At 50.2% G+C, this 7,815-nt stretch overlaps 1 long non-coding RNA gene across 1 annotated transcript; it reads left to right on the top strand.

Moving 5' to 3' along the window:
- Positions 1–204: 204 nt before the first annotated feature.
- LOC119979102 lies at positions 205–5,980 on the top strand. The gene is made up of 3 exons (XR_005463643.1): positions 205–340; positions 4,020–4,113; positions 5,841–5,980. It is a non-coding gene; the product is annotated as an uncharacterized LOC119979102 (long non-coding RNA).
- The last annotated feature ends 1,835 nt before the right edge of the window (positions 5,981–7,815 follow it).

The raw sequence follows: 7,815 nt of genomic DNA, 5'->3' as shown, positions 1-7,815 counted from the left end.
ACCATCAAGTCAGCGTGTGGCACCTCGCGCCCTCCCCACACCAGATTATCAGGCTTATGCCCCTGGCATCCACCAGCACAACCCATCCACGTTCAGGTGTGGTGCCCACATCTGGAACCTGCCATACCCCCCCCCCCCCCCTCCTCTCCCCGATGCTCAAAACACACAGCTCATAATGCCTTCTCTCTGTCCCCACAGGAGAATATAGACCAAAATAGCGTGAAAGGGCTCAGATGAGCGGAGCGCCAGATATCAGTCCTCACCCTCTCGGAGGAGCGGAGCCTGGAGATCGCGGGTTTGGCCGAGGAGAGAGACAACGAGGTTGGCCTCCACTACAGAGGTGAGGATCCACTGCTCCTTCGCGCGAATTACGTCCTCCCACTGACCATATGCCACATGTCCCTTCTCCTACAGGATATACATCTTATGGGGCAAGGCGATCCGGGGTCCCCCCCCCCCCCCCCCCCGCCACTCAAGAGACGATCTCGGACATTGCTGAGTCACTGCAGAGCATGGCCCAGGCACGGAGGAGGAGCATTGCTGAGGGTGTAGACAATGGTGCAGACAATGAGGAGGCACAGAGACTTGGCAGATCCAGATAATGCAGAAGTTTCTGGAGCTCACTCCATCCATCCATCCCATGGAGACCCCCGGGGCCCAATGGGCACCATCCAGGGGGAGGGAGCGCTGGAGTCCAACCCGGTGTCTTCAGAGAGAGAGGCAACACCAGTCTCCACCGCACCCAAATCCTCCACTCCTGGCACCGGCACATCACAAGGGCAGTGAGCAGAACTGAGTGGCACTGCAATGCCAGATAAGTCAGCCGGGCCCTCCGACTCCATAGAACATAGAACATACAGTGCAGAAGGAGGCCATTTGGCCCATCGGGTTTGCCCCGACCCACTTATCCCCTATCCCTATCCCCGTAACCCAATAACTCCTCCTAACCTTTGTGGTCACTAAGGGCAATTTATCATGGCCAATTCACCTAACCTGCGCGTCTTTGGACTGTGGGAGGAAACCAGAACACCCGGAGGAAACCCATGCAGACACTGGGAGAACGTGCAGACCCTGCACAGACAGTCACCCAGCAGCGAATCGAACCTGGGACCCTGGTGCTGTGAAGCCACAGTGTTATCCACTTGTGCTACCGTGCTGCTGGACTCCAGAAGACGTCCGCTAACGGCATCAGAGGCCATAGCGTGCGAGAAGTAGCAGGCTGCTCCACCTCCGATGTGCATCCTGTGGAAACATCTAGACGTAGAAGCAGAGCACGGGAGATTAAGACAGAGGATTACTGAGTGGGCATGGGGGGCACTACCTGTAGCTAGGGACAATGGTAGTTTCAAATATTCAATATTAAACATCTAACACCTGATACATGTGAAGCTTCGGTCATGTTGTTCTGCACAGTGGGGCCTACCTGCAGCCCCAGCTACAATTGCCTCCGCTCCCCCACCCCCTGCCACCCAGGCAAAGTGGTCAAGATGCAGGCCCTGTTCAGAGGTGTGAGCGCGCTGTCAACAGAAGGACAGGAGTCAAACTTTGTCATAAACTGAGGAGCACCAGAGCTTACCGCACAGAGGGTACCACCCATCGCCTGCCTTGCATATTGACCCGCTGACAGCACAGACACAGGCCCATCACGCTGGTGTTAGGGTTACACAGACCCTGGGAGGGTAGAGCAGGGTAGTGGGGGGGGGGGGGGGTCGGAGAATGGGTGGGGGAAGAGGGAGGAAGAGGGCGCTGCTGTGCCAGGTTGTGGAGGGCACAGCAGACCACCGCAAAGCGGGAGACCCTCTGGGGAGTATACTGCAGTGCACCACCACAGCGGTCCAGGGATTGGAACCGCATTTAGCGCAGTCCGATGCACCGTGCAGGGACAGCACAGGTAGCAACATGGGCCTCATTGTATTGGGTTTCTGCCTCAGTCTCCAGTCTCCGCACTGGTGTCATCAGCCAGACCTCAGCGGCTACCCCTTATCCACCAAGAGCCAACCCATCATCCTGGGCTGGTCGTCAAAGACACCGAGGCTGGAATTGAACTCGGCTCCCTGTGAGGCAGCAGTGCTAACCACTCTGCCACAGTGCCGCCCAATTTGTTGCTGTACAGAATTTCATTCAACTGTTACCTTCTTACAGTTTGGTTCTCCCCTGTCACACAATTAAAGTAACAACCTTAATTATTTTAGGGAGAGATGGTTGTGTCCTGGCAATGTCACTGGACTGCTAATCCAGAGGCCCAGTGTAATGCTCTGGGTCACAGTTCCAAACCCCACCATGGCAGCCGGTGGAATTTAAATTCAATTAATAAAAACTGGAATTGAAAGCAAGTCTCAGTAAAGGTGATGACGAAACTATCAATTGTCGCACAAACCCATCAAGTTGACGAATGTCCTTTAGAGAAGGAAATCTGCCAGCCTGAGCTGGTCTGGCCTTCGTGTCGTTGTCTGTTAAACACCCTGGGAAATGGCCCGAACAAGCCACCCAGTTTAAGGGAAATTAGGGATGAGCAATGAACGCTGGGTCTTTCCAACAAGTCCCGTGAAAGAATACATTTTAAATTCCCACAGTCAGAAACTTTTTCCCAGGGTGGATGAGTCAATTACCAATGGTCATAGGTTTAAGGTGTGAGGGATAAGGTTTAAAGGAGATGTACGAGGCAAGTTTCTTTTGCACAGAGGGTGGTGGGATTGTTTGACAAAAAATATTTATTTTTACAATGAAATTATTTTCATTTGCTTTGGTTTATTTGGCTCAACTTTAATTTTCAATATAGAAAACGATAAATCCAATGAAGACATTTAACTTGCAGTTAATAACTAAAAGATGGCATGATAAGATTTTGTGTTTTACTACATTTACTGTAATACATAACTAAGACCACCAAAACTAAACGCAAGCAACTTATACTTTAATAATAATAATAATAAACCACAGAACAGACATTTTTGGCACCGCCAAAAAAAATTGCTTCATGGGCATACATAGACATTCCAATCCTCCCGAAATCTGTCCAAAATTATTTGTCGGCCCTGAGGGTTTGCTTCTGTTGTTTTCCTTTGTTAGCTTGCTACCTTCTATACCCAGAGCTGTCTTTCACTATGAAAGTATTGCTGGGGATCCACCCTCCAATGCAAGCTGGTCTTCCAATATTGTTTTACCTCCCCACGAATTTAGTCTTCCCAATCTGAGTACAATTTGCCAACATAAAGGGCGGGATTCTCCGACCCCCTGCCGGGTTGGAGAATCGCCGGAGGGGCGGCGTGAATCCCGCCCCCGCCGGCTGCCGAATTCTCCGGCGCCGGGGATTTGGCGGGGGCGGGAATCACGCTGCGCCGGTCGGCGGCCGCTGGCAGCGCCCCCCCCCCCCGGCGATTCTCCGGCTCACGATGGGCAGGGTGGCAGCCCGCTTTCAGCCGGTCCCGCCGGCGTAAATTGGAGTAGGTACTTACCAGCGGGAACTGGCTGCACGGGCGGCCTCCGGGGTCCGGGGGGGGGGGGATCTGGCCCTGGGAGGTGCGATCGGGGTCCACCAATCCGCGGGCGGGCCTGTGCCATGAGGGCACTCTATTCTTCTGCGTCGGCCGCTGTGGTCCTCCGCATGGACGACGAGGAGAAGAACCCCCCCTGCGCATACGCTGGGGTGACGCCAGCACACGCTGACGCTACCGCGCACGCGCCAACTCGCGCCGGCCGGAGGTTGGTGTGGCACCAAGTCCCTTCCCCGCCGGCCGGCGCGTCACAAACCACCCCGGCGCCGGCCTAGCCTCTGAAGGTGCGGAGGATTCTGCACATTTTGGGTGGCTCGACGCCAGAGTGGTTCACGCCACCCCTCGGCGTCGGAGTTGTCCGCCCCGCCAATTCCCGCAGAATCCCACCCAAAGACTTTGGCCTCTTGCAGTTCTCGCTCTCTCAGAACCTGCCAAACAAATCTGTCTGTGATATTCAGTCATATTTTAAGAAAGGCTGCAACTTGATATTATAATGGCTTTCTCTGTCCCCTTTCCATCTAAAAGCTCAGTACCCTGGCAATGTGAATCATATGGGCATTGTATCCTGGCAGAGATGCAGATTAGCTATCCTCGAGAACCCAACTCTTTTACTTTGGAGGTAAATGAACAATTTAATGCACAACTGTTTAAAACCTGATATTTTCAACACCTTTTTGGGACCTTATTGTATCCGATATTAACACAACTTGCACTTTCTTCTTCTTCTTCCAAGTTAAATAATCTGGTCTGTCTTTAATCTCTAACAATCAAACCACCCAGCCTTGCTGTCAGGCAGACTTGAGAACAGCACACATCAACCTCTCCATTTTACCTTAAATTAAAGACAAAGATCCAAAACATAACAATCTTCATAATTGTAACAATTTCTACTGATCATTCATTACATCCTTAGACAGGGATTTTCCAATCCTGTTCGCGTTGGGCGGGTTTGGTAACGGGAGTGGAAAGTATCCTGAGAAGTGCAAAGTTGCATCTTACGTTGTCATAAAAGCACAATTGTCCCCTTCCCTCCCATCAGTGACTGGGTTCGTTTCCAGATGTTCAACATCGGGAACATCATTATAACAATTTGACATATAATCATCAGGCACTTACACCGGAATCATTAACCCATCAAAATCTATCCACGTATGGTGTGGCGGCAGAACAGCCTGAATCACCACTGATTTCTGAAGGCATGGACCTTACGAGCACCTCCTATGGGAGCACAGGTGAGCGCAGTGCTCAGGGGCAAGAGGCTCATGCCTTTGAACCGTCTAATACTGCCCAGGCACCCCCAGCACTGCCCAGGCATTGCTCATGCCCCTTATTGACACTGTCCAGAACTCCCAATGTCACTGCCTGGGCATCCCCACTGGCACTGCCTGGGAACCCACCCTGGTTCTGCCAGGGCACCCTGTGAGCACTTCCCGGGCACCTCCAAGGGGTGCCCAGGGAATGATGGGAGTGCCTAGAAAGTGCCGGGGTAGATGCCCTGGCAGAATAGGGTTCCCAGGCAGCACCATTGGGGGTGCCCAGGCAGTGCCATACGGGTGCTTGGTTAGTGCCCAGACAGTGCCAAGGGCATGGCCATGTAGGTTGCTGCGGGGGTTTACTGGTTTGATCGCCTTGCGCTGGAGCAGCCTTTATAAATGGCACCCCACAGTTCTAAGTTGTGGCCCCGCCAGCGAAATGTTGCATGAACCAATCCTTGAAGTTTATTTCTCAACGTGCTGCATAATATGGCGGGAAAGATCCTTGCTGTTGGCCGCTTTAATTCCGTTTTTTCACTGCCATTGGCCTTCGCTGATTTCCAGGAAAATCTGACCCTCGGGTTCACTTTCAAAATCCCCAATATCAAATTCGACATCTGCATCCATTTCCTCAATGTTTATTAATACTCTGAATATTTCATGGAGACATTTTCACTGTCACTGCCTACATTTTCATTGTTTGTTGAAACATTAAATATTTCATTATTGACATTGGATGTTCTTCCTTCCGAAACACAAATAAAGAATTTATCGTTAACATTTCCATGTTAAAGTTTTTGCAGCCTCTTTATTGATCCAATGATTTGACAAAACTTTAGCCTCTATGCTCAGATTCAAATACTGATACAATAAAAAGTAAATAATTAATTTCCATTTCGAAGAAACAAAATTTAAAAATATGAAAATATGATCTTATTTTGTTTACTGTTCTGTAGCAACTCCCAGCAAAATATTCCAAATGGATCCCTTCTCAAGAGCTGACAATTGTCACGCACACAGTAGCTGTAATTGCATTGTTGACTGTGGAAATGTGAAGATCTGTTAATTTTAATCACATTATTCTTGTTTCCAGGTATCTGCATGAATTAAACTGCGCTGTCGCTGGGCTGATTAAGCCTGTGCAATTTTGTCAACGGAAGCATGTGCTGTGCATATGTTGTAGAGACGGCAGAATTGAGATGAAGACCGGGGAAGATTGAGACTGGTAAATACAGAAGCAAATCACAAGAGCTGGGAGGGAAGGAAACATGTTGCACGATAAGCTATGATTTTGACACGTTGGAGGAAAGGAAGAATGGACAGCGATAATAACTCAGGCGAGGTGGGTGTCAAAGCTGGACGAAAGGATGAATGGCAGTCACATTCACACGGGTAGGAAGTGGAAATAATTGGAAGAAAGCCACCCTCATTATCAACACTTGAGGCTCTCAGTTCTCCTCGTGGTGATTGACACCTAATGACACAGTAACAATCCAAGCCTCCAAGTTGATCTTCGCTAATTGTTCTGTTCGAGTTAGGGAGAGTTTGTTATGCAACGGTAACAGCTCAAAGTGACAACAGTAACACAGCAGAGATGCTGCTTTGTGTATCCAAGGTTGTTGATGCCCCGCATTTACTGGAATCGGGCATTCCTTTGGCTTTGTTTGTGTGGTGCAGGTGCTTTATTCAAAACTCGGATTTGTCTGTTTCTAATTTTTTGAACTTGCTCTTTATTTATTTTTTTGAGAAAAGACATGCAGTGTAAAATGACCATTATCAAAGTGCAGTGGACGGGGTTTTACCACAGGCTTCACGTTGGCACCAAATAGGGCACGGACCCTGCAGCAATGTTGACACAATCCTCCTAATTGGCTGCCTCGGCACTTGCTGTCCTTTAAGAATGGGCAGGAGAGCTCGCTCTCAATTCTACTGGACCAATCACAGGGCCAGCAGCTCGGAAGCCTCGGCAGCCCTACTGAGTGAGGTAGGCACTGCTGAGGCAGACCAGAGACAATGAGGCAGCCTCAAAATGGAGGAGCACCCGGGGGCATCAGCATCGTTAGACTTCTCAAATTGGAGGGGAAACCCACTCTGGTTGCATGGTTGGGCTTCAAGTTAGGCCTTTCATGCCGGCAGCCCCTTCTTTGAAGGTGGAGTCCCCGTCTCTGCTAGCCCTCTGGCCTGAAGTAGGCCACTCCGTGGATCTGGCGGCCTCCACGTATGGCAGGGCCGCTCCTCCGGCAGCACAGTACCGGCATAATCACAAAATCAGAACTAATTGGATCCATAATTAGCTGAGTTGACTGCCCACCTCTGAGGGCAGAACATCATTCCCGTGGTGAAATCAGCAGAAAAGAGTCAGTCATAGAATTTTCAGAATTTACAGTGCAGAAGGAGGCCATTCGGCCCATCAAGTCTGCAATGGCCCTTGGAAAGAGCACCCCACCCAAGCTCACACCCCCACCCTATCCCCATAACCCCACCCAACCCCTGGTCAACACTAAGGGAAATTTAGCATGGCCAATCCACCTAACCTGCACATCTTTGGACATCAGTCAGCAGTAGTCCCAGCAGGGACAGCTAGGGGGCAGTCCATGTCAGGGCAGCAAGGCAAAGGTAGCTCTCACCATCAGATCTTTGTTCAATATCACGTGTACTTTTACCCCCAATGTGTCAAACAAGCCATCAGGAGCTAACATTGCCCTAGCAGAATTGTAATCAGTTCTGGGGTGGTACATCTTCAATGTTTAATGATTACATGGTCCTCTCAGCCTTCATCTGCTCCCATCCCTCTGAGGTTATCCTAGGGTTCCTTCCCAGATATCCTCAAGAATTTCCCATTGGCAGAGGTTGGTGCTTGATTGCTGGACAGTTTCCATTGGCTTTGGCCATTTCGAGCATGTTTAGTGGGGTGATTCTTTGTGCCTGCCGTGCAGAGAAAGACTCCAATATTCAATGGACTTGGCCGTTTTGTTTGCCTCAGCGAAGAACACCCCATTGAGGACACACTCCAGTTGTTTGCTGCACTGATCATTGTAGCAAGAGTTGCTCAGGTTTTAGCAGTGTAC

Source organism: Scyliorhinus canicula, chromosome 15, assembly GCF_902713615.1.
Source record: "Scyliorhinus canicula chromosome 15, sScyCan1.1, whole genome shotgun sequence".
Lineage (NCBI taxonomy): Eukaryota > Metazoa > Chordata > Chondrichthyes > Carcharhiniformes > Scyliorhinidae > Scyliorhinus > Scyliorhinus canicula.
This window is presented reverse-complemented; position numbering and strand designations above follow the sequence as displayed.